This window comes from Pogonomyrmex barbatus, unplaced genomic scaffold, assembly GCF_055798465.1.
Source record: "Pogonomyrmex barbatus isolate J1 unplaced genomic scaffold, ASM5579846v1 scaffold3, whole genome shotgun sequence".
Classification (NCBI taxonomy): domain Eukaryota; kingdom Metazoa; phylum Arthropoda; class Insecta; order Hymenoptera; family Formicidae; genus Pogonomyrmex; species Pogonomyrmex barbatus.
The window spans coordinates 10925699-10941859 of record NW_028297127.1 but is presented as its reverse complement, the minus strand read 5'-3'; the positions used below and the strand labels follow the sequence as shown (position 1 = coordinate 10941859).

General features: G+C 36.7%; 1 long non-coding RNA gene and 2 other non-coding genes across 3 annotated transcripts; 2 read left to right on the top strand and 1 right to left on the bottom strand.

The window, feature by feature from the left end:
- The first annotated feature begins 2502 nt into the window (after positions 1-2502).
- TRNAV-CAC (transfer RNA valine (anticodon CAC)) lies at positions 2503-2575 on the top strand. Its single transcript has one exon. It is a non-coding gene; the product is annotated as a tRNA-Val (tRNA).
- Positions 2576-2658: 83 nt separating this feature from the next.
- On the bottom strand, positions 2659-2731 carry TRNAV-CAC (transfer RNA valine (anticodon CAC)). Its single transcript has one exon. It is a non-coding gene; the product is annotated as a tRNA-Val (tRNA).
- Positions 2732-12294: 9563 nt separating this feature from the next.
- On the top strand, positions 12295-13001 carry LOC105429475 (uncharacterized). The gene is made up of 2 exons (XR_968099.3): positions 12295-12620; positions 12692-13001. It is a non-coding gene; the product is annotated as an uncharacterized LOC105429475 (long non-coding RNA).
- The last annotated feature ends 3160 nt before the right edge of the window (positions 13002-16161 follow it).

Below are 16161 nucleotides of genomic sequence, written 5' to 3'. Positions count from 1 at the left end.
ATTTTATTAATTGTAATTAGTTGGAATTAGATTTTAATTAGATCGATTTGTAATACAATTTTTAAATTATTATTTGGAAAATTTAATAAATTGACGAATAAAAGTTCTATTCATTACAATGGAATTTCTCCGTTATCAATATTATTTAAATAGCTTTGTATCAATCACAAAAATATAGACAAATTCCTCTTATTTATCTTTTGTTTGTCTTTTAATTCCATAAGAAAACATTGTCGGCCGACATGGATAAGAAGCGCCGTGTGGTTATTCGACAATAAAAATAATTTGGCAATGAACGAGGGGTAGACGATGATCAGGAGAAAGAAAGACTAACGTAAGATATTTTTATTGGGCGTCTGCAGTCTGGATGCACGGCCGGCCATTCACCCGATGCACTCGTCGTTTCATGCCAATCCATACGCGATCCTTGCTCTCGATTATTCTTCTCTTCTCCTTCCTCTTCGTTCTTTCTGCGTCGTTTACGATCCAAATTCGCAATCAATAAAACGAGGATTCTACATTCGCGAATTCTCGATCCAATTTTTCATCTTACAAGATTATTATTAATCAAAATAATTTTCTTCTCGCAACGTCTTATGTGCATACTATATTTTTTTAGATAAAAACTTTTTTTATCATGAAAAATGATCTCTTTTTATACTAGAGCTTGAAGGTAATAATTATTATTTTTTTTTTTTGTTTAAAAAAATTAATTTGGTCTGATTGATACTTGTACTTGTCTCGCATAGATTATCCAAACAGACCTCTATGCTTTCATTTGCGTGGCCCTGAAGTCGAATAAGATCGGTCGCGTGGGTGCGTCTACTTGGAGGGGCGTTGGATGCTGAGGGGTTGTCCGTGGGGTGGGGCAGGAGACGGTCAACCATGAAATGGACGAACCAACAGACAGGGATGCACCGACCTTGGAGGGATTTTTGTGTCTACCGTAGTACGTTAACCCCAGGAGCTGAGCGCGAGTGTGGCGTGCAACGCGTTAAAGGAATGAGGGCTCTTTCAGTTCTTTGTCTCCCCTTCCCTCCTTTTCTCGCACAGACCGCGCCGCCCTTTTTCCCGTCCTACTTGTTCTTCGTTCAGTCAAGGTTCGGCCCATCCAAGCTCGCATCAGGAATCGGTTCCCTCAACCCTTTCAGATTCTTCAAATTGCGTTCGAAATTTTGTCTTGGTTCAAGACAGCATTTATACTATACATCATTCATGCTACAGTATTTTTTTTTTTTTTTTTTCGGAAATTTATTATTAACTGCAAAACTAAAACTTATATTATTTTAGTTAATCATTAATTCTATTGCAATTTTATTTAGTAAATAATTAGCAATTCATTTTTTTTTAATAATAAATATTTGAAGATTAAAATATCTATTGAAATTTCTTAAAAACACCGAATTTTTACTTGTCTTACTATGTCTTCTGTATAATTGAAATAATCTATCATGATTGATTATTATTCTATTAATAATTTTGGAAGACTCCAATTTTTGTTCGCCGAAGTATCTCTTTCATTGATAGAACCTTGATCCATCGTTCCCTATCGCGTGACATCCAATTATGAAGTGATTTTTTGGGGACGAGAGGAGAATCACGCGCTTGTGAGCTTATCTGTTCTACATGACAAGCAATTAATTCAATAACAATACTTTTTGAGCTTCTCACTTGGATTAAAACTGACGTCTCGATTTAGTGAGAAAAAAATCTTCTTTGATATCACACTACAGCAATTAATTTTTTTACATTAGATAGTCATAAACAAATTTATATATATTAATTTAAAAACAAAATTATATTTATTATAGTTACCATATATATTATTAAATATACATTATATTTACTATATATAATTATTCTGTAAAAAGGAAATGATATATCGATTTATAATAGAGGTGATAATAGGAGGGCTAAATAATGGTGATTAATGAAGTATTAAATAATAGTTATGAATCTATTAACACGAAGATCATCGATCTTTAAATTGATCTATCTTCATTCATCTTGCCGTACTTGAGTGCTTAAAAGACAAAGAGATTTTGACCGTGTTGACTTGTTGAAAGAAAAATAAAGATACGTGTGCGAGAATGGGACGGCATGACCTCGAAGGGCGCGGTCGAGTTCACACTAGATTGAAGCTGCCCTTGTGCCTAACCGGCCTTGAGACGGCTCGACCTGCCCTACCCCGACGATCCGACATTCTCATAGCACATATGAGATTTCTCGCGCACACAAAGAGCAGTGTTTCCTAAATTCACCATTCAGTTTCGTCTTTGTGCAAAACTCTGTGCCAACGAAGTGGAGGATAATAAATAACAAAATTTATATCTCATTCCAAGTAGACTTTAATTTGCGAGACTTGAGTTGTAGAGAACATTTAACAATAAAAATTAATAGATTTGAATATAAAAAAAATAATAAATTTCATTAAATGTTATGCTAGAAAGTATTTTATGCTAGGAACTATGGCTTTCTCGTAGTAGCGACAAGAAGTCCGAAGTTTCCGTAGTGTAGTGGTTATCACGTGTGCTTCACACGCACAAGGTCCCCGGTTCGATCCCGGGCGGAAACATTTATTTTTGGTAGTCCAAATTTTTGTATATAAATAAGAAAAAAAATATATATATAAGAAAAAAATTGGATTAACGCAAAAGATGTTTCCGCCCGGGATCGAACCGGGGACCTTGTGCGTGTGAAGCACACGTGATAACCACTACACTACGGAAACGTTGTAGCTCCTCCTTCTAATTTAGAAATATAAACGTAGACATTTGCTTCTATTTTACATAACTTGTGGATAACGTTTAAAAATGTCAAATATAAGATGGATCATATATGTGCTTATTATTTTATTATTATATTATTCTCATTTGCATAATTTCATGTTATATATTTCACATACATTTATATTATTATGTAAAATATTTATTGATCGCTATAAAAATTCTTTTCAATAATTTCTAAAATTGTTATGATAATTGGTTCAGCTAATTTTTATAGCTAAGGAGAAAGCATCCTGAATAAATAAAATACTTGTTGAATAAGCACTTTGTCGTTGGCGATATCACAACTTTTACTTTTACTAGAGAGAAAGTGTATGCTCGTTGTATTTCATGAAACTCTTTAGTTGCTCACTACCTACTTATTATAATAACGTTATACTTAGTTAAATATTATTAATAATATAATTTAATAAAATAATTTACTTATATTTTATTTCAATTTTTATTTCATTTTTAAGAGGTTTCAATAATTTTAATAGGTTTCAATAATTTTAATTAAAATTAAAATCGTATAAAACGTTTCAACCTTTTAGCATTCACCGAGATTCATATTTCGGTATCTCTCGGCGATCAGTCGGCTTTGCCCTTTTCTCGTTTATAAACTGGCATACTTTCAGCAGTCACGATCGCGAGAGAAATTTTCAATTCCACTTCAGTTCATTTCCTGGTTGCAGCAATGGACGACACGTTGCGCCATCACGTTGCTATGAACTCAGATTATATCGTTTTACAGGATTTATTGAAAACTGGATTCTATTTCATGAATATAAGAAAAAAAGAATTATTATTTAGTTAATTTTCAGTAATAATTTCAACAGAAACATTTTAAAGAGAAATTTAATACAATATTTGCCGCGAGAGTTTGCAACAAAATCCCAAATTAAACTTCTCTGTGAAAAAAATCGATGTTATATTTACCGAAAGAAAATGCTGATTTTCATGATACATATTCCGGAATTACAGTATATTGATCAAATAAGTGGATTTTGTTATATTTCCTATTTTAATACAGCTCGAATAGTCGAGGCGTGGGTGACCTGTTGACCTAATCAACGAAAGAGAGAGCGAAACGGGCAAAACTCTCAGTGATCTCTTCATCTTCCTGGATTTCAGAAGTGCTCTTAATCGACACAAAAGTACTTCAGGGAAAGCGCTCTTTCTGTCCGACTCGTATTTCGCACGCTTGTATCAATGTCGACGATAATGCCTTTCGCAAAAGGCTAGATTACACTCTATAGATAAAATATAATCAGAACAATAAATGTACAAACGTGTTGTACACGTGAATATAACTTTATCTGTATTTTTATTTTTCACAATTAATGTGTGTTTCACGTGTTTGGCAAAATTCGAAGTTTTTAATGCGTTTCATATCAGAGAGCTTAAAATACAATTTCCAGCGTATCTCTGCCGCTGTTTTCGCTTTACACGTAAATATCACGGTAGCATTTTATCTCATTTTATTATTAAGTTAAATGTGTTTTTGTTTTAAACAACGTACGCTGAACTTGATTATGATATCGCGAATCGTCGAGGCTTGAACATTGCGAAATTTTGATATCGCCTAATACCGCGACTAAATGATTCAGAATTAATCGCAAGGCCACTTCGGAGAATTATTTACTTCAAATTAATCGATTCAAGGCTACGCGAATCGTACACACATAGCCCAAGGTTACGATATATGAATTACAACTCTTATCAATTTTTCGCCTGACAAGGTCAGACCTTTATCTTCCAACTTTATTTGTACCGGCCTTTATTTGTCCCATGTGTATACGCGTGAATTTCACCGCATGCATTAATTGAAAATTATACTCATTTGTGTAATATATATCACAATACAATTACGGTATGATTACGGTAACTAATGAGATTTTGCGTAAAAAGTATTATGGCTAAATTTATCGCGTCAATTTTAAAAATAGAATCGAATGCCTTTGACAGTGAATTTTATCATTGAAATATCATTTTTTTGTTCAAGTGTAGATGCATACCGTTGTATATCTTATCTTCAGTACCGGTCAAAATAACTTTGTTACATATCTAGCTTAAAAGTTATATAACTCGAACTCACGCTATCCTAATTTTCCATTATGATCGATGTAAGTATTGTAAGCGCAGGCGTTTTAAAAGCGGAATTGAAAACGCAAACGGGAAGCGTTCCAATTAGACAAAAGCGAAGAAGACTATCGCGTCGGGGGGAGGGGGGGGAGGGGCGACATTTTTTTTTCGGCCACTCGGACCGGCGGCGATCGTTGATGTAATCGGACGGTAGGCCGAGGCGACAGGGGCAAAAGCGGGAGAAATAGGCGCGACCTACATATTGTTTGGGTTCGCGTTACACAACCTGCGATATATACGACGACACGTAGGAGGGCAATGACCCGCCGTATCGAACCCGCGGAACAGGGCGGCTACACGCTTGTGAAAGCGTGAGACGGCGGCGCACCACGTGGCCCACGTGAACGGCCGCTTTCGAGTTTCTCGGTGCGTTCAGCACGTGGGCGAGCGTAGTAGTCGCGGGCGCGATCTTTCCAATCCGTCCAATCCGTGAGCGACACGGAACATTTGTAATTATCCCGATACTCGGCTGGCGCGAGGGAGAGTGCGGCACGTGCCAAAGGCCTCGGCGGCCAGGACGAGTAGGTGCTTGCGTGTAGGGTGAGCGTAGTAGTAATGCCACGCGTCGTACCGAACTCTCTTGGCGCTTTAAATCTGGCAGTCGTATAATATCGGGGATATACGCGTACGTATCTCGCCTCTCACTAATATTAGAAGAAATTTCTATTTATTGAAGCGAGTTATATAAATACATATTGCAACATATTGTTAGAAACTAGTATCAAGAGGCGTAAAGCGGTGGAAAATCTACTGCTCTTGTAATTTCTTGTAATAAAAAGGAAGGCTGTAATTTCTAATTTTTATGACAAACGCAAATTTTACTTTTTTAACTCGCATTCTTTTACTCAAGATTACACGAATTATTCAAATTGAAATAAATAAGACGTTCGTGTACGCGATTGCGTTTGTCAATTATATATTTGGTGATGATGTTTAATCGTTTAATAAGGTTAAGCGAGTGGTTCTTTCCAAGCCATTTCGCCACTGTAGATTCTCGTTTGTAATTATTCTGGCATTGACTTGCCACGAGTAACCAGAGCACGTGTCAAGGGCGCCGATCGATTAGGGTTCCACGCGCTGTTTTGTTCAAGATTCTCTCGCTTCTTTAGATTCGCAACCTGTCACCGATCCAATGGAATGCGTTCAGGGAAACTTATGAGTTGTGAGTCGCAATAACTCAACGGCTGATAAAGAGCGTTTTTTTATCGACGATATTCGAACACATTCCAATTCTTTGAATTTAATGATTCGAGTCACATCGATCCACTTAATTAAGTTTTAAGTCAAGTGATACAAAACTTGAATAAAATTCGTAATTAATACAAAAACTGAAATAGATAGTTAAAATTGTTCTTTTATTGTAGTTATATAGTAATTAATTAGTTTTAAACAAAATTTAGTTAAACAGCAGTTTTAAACATTTCTTTAAACATCAAGATATTCGATATGAGACATTAGTAAATAAAAATACTCGGAAAATAATCAAATTTGTTCTAAGGAAGAAAGAAGAGAGATTTGATTTTTCAATACAGACAGCCAGATATAGACAACTCTCACTCTCGGAAATCCACATTATCGCAGAGACTCGGTGAAAGTAAATTATTCCGTCTTTTCCTCTCTTTTATGTATTGCTATATTGTCGACTGTGATGCCATTTTGTAGCAAAAACAGTTTCAACAGCTGGTCAATGGGCGAAACTTTCTTTCTGACTATCGCATATTATACATTGTAAGCGTTTAAATCAATAGCGAGTTTATATTAAGTTCCTTAAACGGATATAAACGGATATAAACGGATTATTACTTTAAATCCGATTATAATCGTCTGTTAGATTAAAATTTACAGTTATCAAGAGAAATATTGTCAAGATGACTATAAAAACATCAACATTAACAAAATTAAAATATTTAATCGTATAATGTGTTACATTAATAAACTCTTATAAATATTGACGCAAAAAATGTAAAATAATCACGTAAAAATAATATAACATGTTACATTATTTATTCGAAAGTAGAGATTTATAAATTAGAATCACTAGTAAATTTTTATTCGTACAAATAAAAATGTAGCATTTTTATAAAACATTTAAAAATCCTAGATTCTTTGTACTCGAGTTTGTTTTCGCAAAATAAAGATACAGTCTTGATGGCTGCCAAGAATGATGATCGTAAACTTGCCAGCCGCTTGCTCATCCATACTTTTTGGAAAATTACATGCCGAATGTGCGAGGCTAAAGGAGACAATTCGCAAAACATGATGCATCCGCGCTTTTTTTTTTTTTTTTTTTTCCCCCACCTCTTTCGACCGCCCCCGCCCCATGTCGCAGGGGATACCAAAAATATCGCGAAAACAGCCGCGCGCCCAAAGTTCGAACAATGAGAAAGTCGGCGTTTATATTCCCCGCCTTATTATTATGGCCCGATCGACCGTAGAGGCATACTCTGAAGGGTACGCGTGGGCGAGGACCAGCGAAAATGTGCGCGACTGAGAGGGCGCTGGAATAGTGATGGGATCGATGGAAGAAAAGGCCCGATTTGAACGTTCATCATAGAACAGAGGACGATATTTTCGTTAAAGGGACCTCGGCGCGACTCGCGATCGCTTCGACCTCTCTCGTTAGTCGAAAAGTTGAAAATATTTTCGGAATTATTTTACGGGTTTTCCTGTTTCTGTCGCGATAAATCCCGGCGATCAAGACGATTCGCGATGCGAGCTTGATCCCGTCACGCGGTGCGTAAACGTGCGGTCGAACGTGTCTACGTGCAAAATGTCAATGACGTCTAAAAATAGCGGTCGAGTCGGACCAAGAAACGTCTCCGTCCCGATATACTGGAACGGTTAACGTTTAACGGCCAAAGATCCTAGAATCCCCGAGGACACGAAGGTACAAGGATCTCCGAGGTCTTCTATGAACCCGACTGAGGCGATTAAAAGGCGAATTTGTATATCAGAAATGAATACGAAATTGAATCGGTCGAACGGAAAATTGACGTCTTTAATTAATTGCGATATAAATTCAAAGAAATTACATTTACTATCTGTGGAGGAAATCAGTTTTGTTCTTTGAAAGCGCATACGATGTTAGCGCATTCTTGCGGTTAGCCTTGAAAAATCATCGTCAGAAATCAATGCGAGTCGTATTGTTCGCGTTTAAACAAACGCGCCACACGGCCTTGAATCCGCCTTGGTTCTCTGAATTATTGGGGCAACAAATGTCGAACGATCGATTTTAATTGGCTGAATAATGCGATAACACAATTTCGTTTTCACAAGACGAAACCTTGCCGATTTTCGTTTTTGCCAATTATTTTAATTATCCCAATGGTTGTGTACGAAAACCACTTAAATAGCTCAATACTTCCGAATTGTCTTCAAAAAGCGTGACACATAAGTATTAAAACTTTTAACGAAAATTTTACGAGGAAACACATCTATTTCTCCGATAGATTCTATTCTATCTTCTATTTTACATGAAAAAGTAAAGAAAACAATATACAAAGGGTAAAGTTGAGTCAGTCTACGTATGTCATTTATAGTCATACCATTCCACGCGCATAGCGCGTTGATTGAAATGTTAATTTCGTTGTATACTAAAACGCCTGATAAGCTACGAGTACCTGCACAGCAACTGTAAACACGTGGCTAAAAGTCAAGTCGCTTGTTTGCGGAGCAACTTTGATCTCTCTAGCTCCATATTAGTTTTCCAAAGTATTCGCATAATACATAAAAACAAAGTTTGTTATTGTCTATTATGTTGATGCAACGTAGACTTGATGGTGATCATTATTAAAAAAAAAAAAAAAAAAGAATTTAAATAAAACTTGTTTCGTTGATGATGTTCTTTGGTTTCGTGACATTTACACGATGTTTACACGATGTGCTACTTTATTTCCTTTTTGATCATTTAAATTGCAATTAGATAGATCAGGAACCATCGGATAAGAACTAGTCATCGACGGAAGTGAAGGGGCCGAGACGAGATGACCCTGAAAGTGTTTGTGTGCGTGTGCGTGTGTGATGAACCCCAGAATTTTTAGAATACGCGCTGCTCTATTCGCGAGATGCTCCGGAGTCTGTTTTCGGATCAGATTTTACTGTAGACGTCTATCTAAAAACAATTTTCTAATAAACAAATCTCTACCGAGGCAAATCAGTACTTTTTTACGATGATTAACTAGTCACCGTATTAATGACAAAATTTTTTGTAAAAAAAAAGAAAAAATTATGTACTTGGTCTCGTATTTCTTTTTTAAAATTACACGCGTTTCAAGAGACATGTTAAATTTTGAAGAAGTGGTCTCATGGCCATCGTAAACTATTGAGTTCGTCTTGTGCGTCGGCATTGTTGCCCCAGCCTATTTGATTCGCAAACGGGACGGCCTCTTTGCCCGGGTTACGTCGCCTTAGCTTTTATGTGTCAAGGATGCAAACTTTTAGTGAGAATAATGTCGGCCGGTTCCTTCGTGTCCCGAAACGTCCCAAGTGATGAATTTGGCCGCCTAACTAAATTTATAAATCTAAAATATTAGCTAAGATAATATACATTTTTATACGATATTAAATTTTAGTGTACTTTATTGAAAGCTAGAGCTCTCTCCGTCCTATCTAGCTATCAATAAACAATGAGAGATGTAAAAATTTCTATTAAAGTGTAAACTATTTTTCGCAATTCTATAAATTTAGATTTTAGCGGTTTTCAGTTGGCAAAGTTCAATTTTAAACAATATACTTATTTGTCATGTATCGTATGCCAATCATGCAATGTCGCTGCGGTTGCGATATAGACGGAAACAAGCTTTGCAAGGTTTCGGATCCTTGACTCTTCAACCGCAGACATTACTGTCATTGTGACCTCAAGCGATAACCCATTTGTTAGTTGAAACTTGCGTAGAGAAACCTTGCTTATAGGAAAGTCCCTCCGTTCGTGAACTAGATCGAATTTAGCATTTTAACTTGCGGTAAGCTAGTCTTAAGTTAGGATCTAACATATACCGCTGTGAAAAGATACCACTCAAGTGGCACTTTTGCCAAGAATGAATTCTCTATACGCAGCTACTTGTATTTCTCATTTGACATTATCTCTTAATTATATCAGACATTGTAAAAGCTATAAATTAAGATGAAAATCAAATTTATAGTATGTGAAATGAATAATGCGCAACTTGAGATTAATTAATTCGCGAAATATAGCCATGAAATATTATCATACATTTTTTAAAATTTATGTCATGACTGTTTACAAACTATTTTTATCAATCGACAATGCTGATAGTTTATTTTTTACTACTGTGTTTTACAATGTATAACAAGTGGCTTAGCACTGATTGTGCATTATGTACGATTACCTCCTAACAAAGTGATTCTCAATAGTATAATGGTCTTTTACGGTAACACCTATTTGCAGTAAATTGCACTGTCCGGTGATCTATCGTGCGATGACGTGAGATGGAATCGATAAGTCGGCACTCGATTTGCATCAACTGACGTCAAGTGACCGCGAATGTACGAGCGAGTGTTATTCGACAAACAGACTGATGATATCTCACTAAACTTGGCTCGCTTGCTATTGGAAACAAATTGACAATCTTTAAATCACGATATAAAACAATAATGATAAAGGCTAGTTATATTCCGCAAATTGTTTTTACTTAAATCAAAATTTTTAATTGAATGCCGAATTTACATTATAATTGAAATCCTGCACGTGTATACTTCTTGTGTATAGCTAAGCGTCGTACGCGTGGCAAAGTCCAGCTGATTAAAGCGACGGGCTTGAAATTTAGCGCGAAACAACCAAGGCCTCATCTAAGGTCGCATTTATAACAAACGTCCGTGATCGAATGATCGTCAGGCCGGAAGTAATTAACGCGCGTTCCTAATAATGCGTGTTATCGCATCACGCGATGTAACGTCATACGGACGATATTGCCGAAGATATATTAAAATTAGTCCAACAGTTGTTGGAAATCAATAATAATGTCAATCAAAAAATAATATCTCTCTATCGTTTTTATATTTGAATGATACGAGTAACATTAAAATAAAAAAATTTCTTTTAAATTTTTATCTTGTCTATTTTATAATATTGTATATTTTGCAGAATATATATATATATATATCGCGTAAATATATTTTTTATTTATTATTTTAAGGAAGAACGATCTTCTTGTGCCTCTTGTCACCGCGTTTCCTTATATTATACGATTGTATAATACCATTGGTTGCGCAAAAGATAATACGAATTTATAAAACTAAAACTATCCATTTATTTCTTGAAGTTGACATTTCCGCAATGACAAAAACAGCGCTTTGATCCTTCATCCTAAGAGATTATAACGAGATTATTTGCTTCCGTTGGACTGAAAAGAAAAATTGGCGTACGTGTCAGAGCGGCGCAGGGCGATTATCATCTGCGCAAAAGATGCGCGACGGACGTGAATGCGGAAGAAAAAGAAAAGAGAGACGAAACGAAATTATACCGTCGTGTCTCTCGTAACATTATGCAATCTTTCGACAGCGCCGCGGAGAGACGTTATTTTCCTCGTGCCAAGGTCGAGGGTGCGCATGCCCGTCGGTGTAGATCTTCTCGAGATCGTATGCCGATTCTCACACTTTTCTCACATTTCCGTTGAATCAGCGGCTTAAACCATAGACGAAAAGCCAAACGCGATATAAGATTTACACCTATCGCTGTGGCGCTTTGACGATCTGAGATTGGGAGGATCGATAAAAATCATCTTTGAGAAACAATTTTATCCTTCAATTTCTGGCATTTTATTTCTGACTTTTTAATTACATATAATTTGTATCTATATATTATCATATCATCGATAACATGTTTGTGTATTGTCTTTATTACAAGATAGTCGCGTCATCGATGACTGATATTTCAAGAAATAAAATTGTAAACCTATCATAAATATCTCGGATCCTCAGGAGGATCTCTCGAGTGTGATTGTGATCGTGCGACGAGCTCGAGTTTGCCGCATTGGAATTCGTCGTAGCGCCATAGAGCTGCGCAATATGCTACGAGCGCAGTTAAAAGCGAAATTATATCGCATGCGCGATTTGGACGCGGGGAAATCCAAGGATCAAAGTTCAAAAGACGACAACGACACGTGACACAGTTTTCATAGTTCCGGCGACCGAGCCGGCGACTGATCGTCGTAGCTGATGCACGCGATGTGATCCTAAACCGGGAATCCGTGAGAACCAGTTCAGAGTCCAGTTTCCCCTCTCTCGCTGCACTTGCACTCCGGCTGATAGTCCCATCGATCGGCCGCCAAGGCCGCGTCTTATTCGGGCAAGGCCAAGGTCGTTGGCTGGCATTGCCAGCCGAGGTGAGATTGCAATTTCTCGCGCGGGGTTGCGCCAGAATTGCAAAAAGCTGCGTTCGGTAAACGTTTTACATAATTAGCCCGTAAGCTAAATAAAAAGCAATCGAGAAGTATATTTTCTAAAGTTCCACTTGTGGCAGGGATAATTTATCATTTTCTACCGCTTATTGAATATCGATCGAGTCGCTTATTAATCGCTGCTTATTAATCGTTCTCTGTATTTTTACCAAGTATCAATAATAAATGTACATTTTGCATTTATGGAAGAAAGGAAATATTTTTGTAAATTTTATTTATTCAACAGGCTTGATGTTTCCAATTGATCGTAAGATCAATACTTTTTTTTTATAATTACAGTTATATAGAGATAGTAGGTATATTTTGAAATATAACCTACATTATGTGGCTTTTTCCAATCTGAATCTTGTAAATACATTATAGCGATCAACATGATGGAATGATGCCACATTGACCTCTTCCACTAGGCATGTTTCCGAAAGCTGGCCTTGTGATAAGACGAGTCAAGGATAGAAAACATGCGTGCCCTGTCTTTTATCAGCCGTTTCCGGGTCTATTCTAAATCAAAGTCGACTTCACGTGGCTGATATAAATTTCCGGTTTTATTGAGCTGACAAACAAGTGAAGAAGCTTCACGATTCAGCATGAATACGCTTCTACGTGTTACATCAACGAATGGCACGACATACAAATTATAATATAAAAATAAATAATCCAAACATTACATAATGTATTTTTCATCTGGTTATATTTTCTGCATGGCACCACTAAGCTGATGAAAGCTTTAAATTTGAATGAGCAAGCATCGTAGAAACACGGCGTAGAAACGTTTCTAAAACAATGTATAAAATTTTGTGTACCTCACTCTTGGCGATAAGTCAATAATGTCTATAGCTGTCTTTGTCCAATTTGTTGTGAACGCTTTACGTACCGAAATATTTTAGTCTAATTTCTTGTAATTTCTGTTGGCACTCTAATATAGAATGTGGCCTTCTACAACATATCACGTAAACGTGAAATCTGTTCGCGGATAATTTTTCAATGTCCAGTATCCGGATCGTCTTCCGTAAAATATATTATATAATTTCGCTAATTTAATTTAAATGTATTTAAAGTAACCAAAGAAACACATGGTGCGGCACATTCGATTAGAAATTGAAATAAAAACTTAATGAGCTTTAGAGTTAACACCGTATTAAAGTATAACCTTTTTAGAAATCATATAATATTTAATATTTAGGTCAGTGTTATGGCTCTATTAGATCGGCTTGATCTTAAATATATACATAATGAAAGATACTTGAAAAATTCTTTCTCAAAGACTCGCGCGGACAGACGCGTTGCCGCCTTACCTTTTTTTTTAGTACTAATGAGGGGCTGAAGGGTCAAGACGAAACATCTCGTTTCATTGTTACGCTATCGTGTTGCGTGACCCTGAGAATCCACGAGACCACGACGTAGGGTCAAGTGATGCGCGCGTGGTGTCGCACACGTCGGTGGTGTATTGTTCATATTTAATCGCGATATAGATATGCCTTCGATGGTAGTGGCGACGGCGGTGGCAGTGGCAAGAGGTAGTGATGACGACGGTGGGTTGGAGGAGAGGGTCACGACTAGTAGTCGATATATATACGTATCTATACAACGTGTTCGCTCCGGCCGCCCGTGACCATGTGGCCTTGACCTTGTACGACGTTGCATTGAAAAGCACTACGTGCCACCGACACTCGTCGGCTCTGCCGACGATGGAACCTTCCTATAACGAACGAGCGAGGAAAGGAGAGGAGAGGAGACACGCGAGTAAACGCGTGTGCACACGTACGATATACATACACGTGACAATAAAATTGCGATGAGTCGGAGCGCCACGCCGAACGAATTTGCAAATGACTAACGCGGAAAAACTAATCTTTCCCCCCCCCCTCCCCCCTCGGCTAATATTTTTCCGATAAAGATACAACGGAAAATCCTGCTGATCGTATGCCAGTACACACGTATTGTACTCCGTCATTGAGAAATACACAGTCTTTAAGATTTGATCTTTAATCTATGATTGCTCTATGAATCCATCTGTAACATCACTTTGTGATACATAGTTCGCGTATTAATATCTCACATAATACAAGGTCTAAGCTTACTCTTGATAAATTTTTAGTATGAATATGCATTATTTATTAATTTTAATATCTTTTTCTTTAATAAGATAAAATTTCTGTTTATTGTCAATACGAAATATGTAGAAATTTATTTTATTAAGAAAAATTTTATTGTGCAATAATAAGACAATTATATAGAATTTAATCATATTAGTGATCGATAGATGTGCTTAATACCAAATTTCACCGAATGCATCGCATATCTCTAACGAATGCCGAGAAGCCGCAATTTTCGCTTGATTGCGCTTTGCTAACACGGAGGAAGGTTATCTGCTGTTCATCGTTATCAAGACCGATGATAATGCACTGAGTGACTCAGCGAGATGAGTTCAAGTACAGATTCAAGTGATCTTTACCTTGAACGACGCGACTCCTGTAATTTTAACGGCAATGTTGTGAAAATCTCTTATTTTGGTCCAGTAAACTAGTTTATTTTCAAATGTCTATACCTCAAAAAAAATATTTAATTTGCAATTATTTTTAAACTTAATCATATCTTCAAAAATACATATTATTTTTTTAACAAGTTTTTTATCGATGTGATTATAGACGGATTTACAGCGCTTTATATAATAAATGCGACAAAATTGTGCAGCTAATTATTTATAATTTTTAATTTATCGTTTTTTTTTTTTTTTTTTTTATTGACTAGATAAAGCTAACTTACCATACATCAACAGCTTTGAAATTGTGAAATATTTGGACAACATATTATCTTTCATGGTCATTACGAAGCGAAGTTTCGAAATTCAAGTATAATGGGAATGAGAGAGAACATACAGCGGAAGACCGATACCAGGTCTTAAATAAACTTTGTACAGTGCTTGCATAATGCTGTTTGCGACGAAACTTTGCCAAACAAGGTTTGCAATAATAACGAAACCAAATGTTCATCCTCAACACTGTTCCACTTCTGATATTATTAACTATTGTGTCGCTTCTAGTTTTCCACTTCCTATTTGCCACTATTTTTTTTCTCAAATTGTGACTCGGGTTGGATTATTCCCAGGTTTTAAGAGAATTCTTCGCTTCGTTCCTTCTGTCGTTGCGCTCTCTTTTCTACTCAAATAACTCGAAACTCGTTTCCTCGAGATTCCATCGAATTTCATTTGATTTCTTTCGGCGCGCCTCAATACAACGAATCGCGGGTACAGGTATTATGTCAGCATTTATGTATAGATAGTAACCGATGTTTCAATCTTTTCGACCAGAAATCACGTTGAAGGCCGTGCGGCCGAATACGACGTACACTTTAAAACAATTCAACGCCTTTGGTCTTCGTCCTTGCGACAGTTTTAGTTTTCGGGGAGTTTCGACTCACTGTTGCGAGGGAGGCATGGTTACGTGTTACGGCTAGTTTACACTAGCCTTAACACATAACCAGTGTAAGGTTGCTCTCCACAAGTTAGTTGTGTCGTGTGTGAGCATACACGCTTAAAATTAGAGACATATCAAATAGGAAGCAAATTGCGGAAGCAAACTGGGCGGCGAGATAGCTCACCAAGAACCATTTCTATTTTCGAATCTACTCGCTTTCTGCAACATTCGACCGATAATTTAAATGATTTTTTTTTTAATTAAATATTTTTTTTTTAATCCCCAACGGAATCTCGATGCGCCCGCGATCTTTACTTTTTCGGAAATTTGCTGTCTTTCGATCCCCTCGATCTTTTCGATCCAATCGACGTTTAACGAGTAATCGCAGCAGGATTTGGCACATCTAAAAGGCTGTGAGCG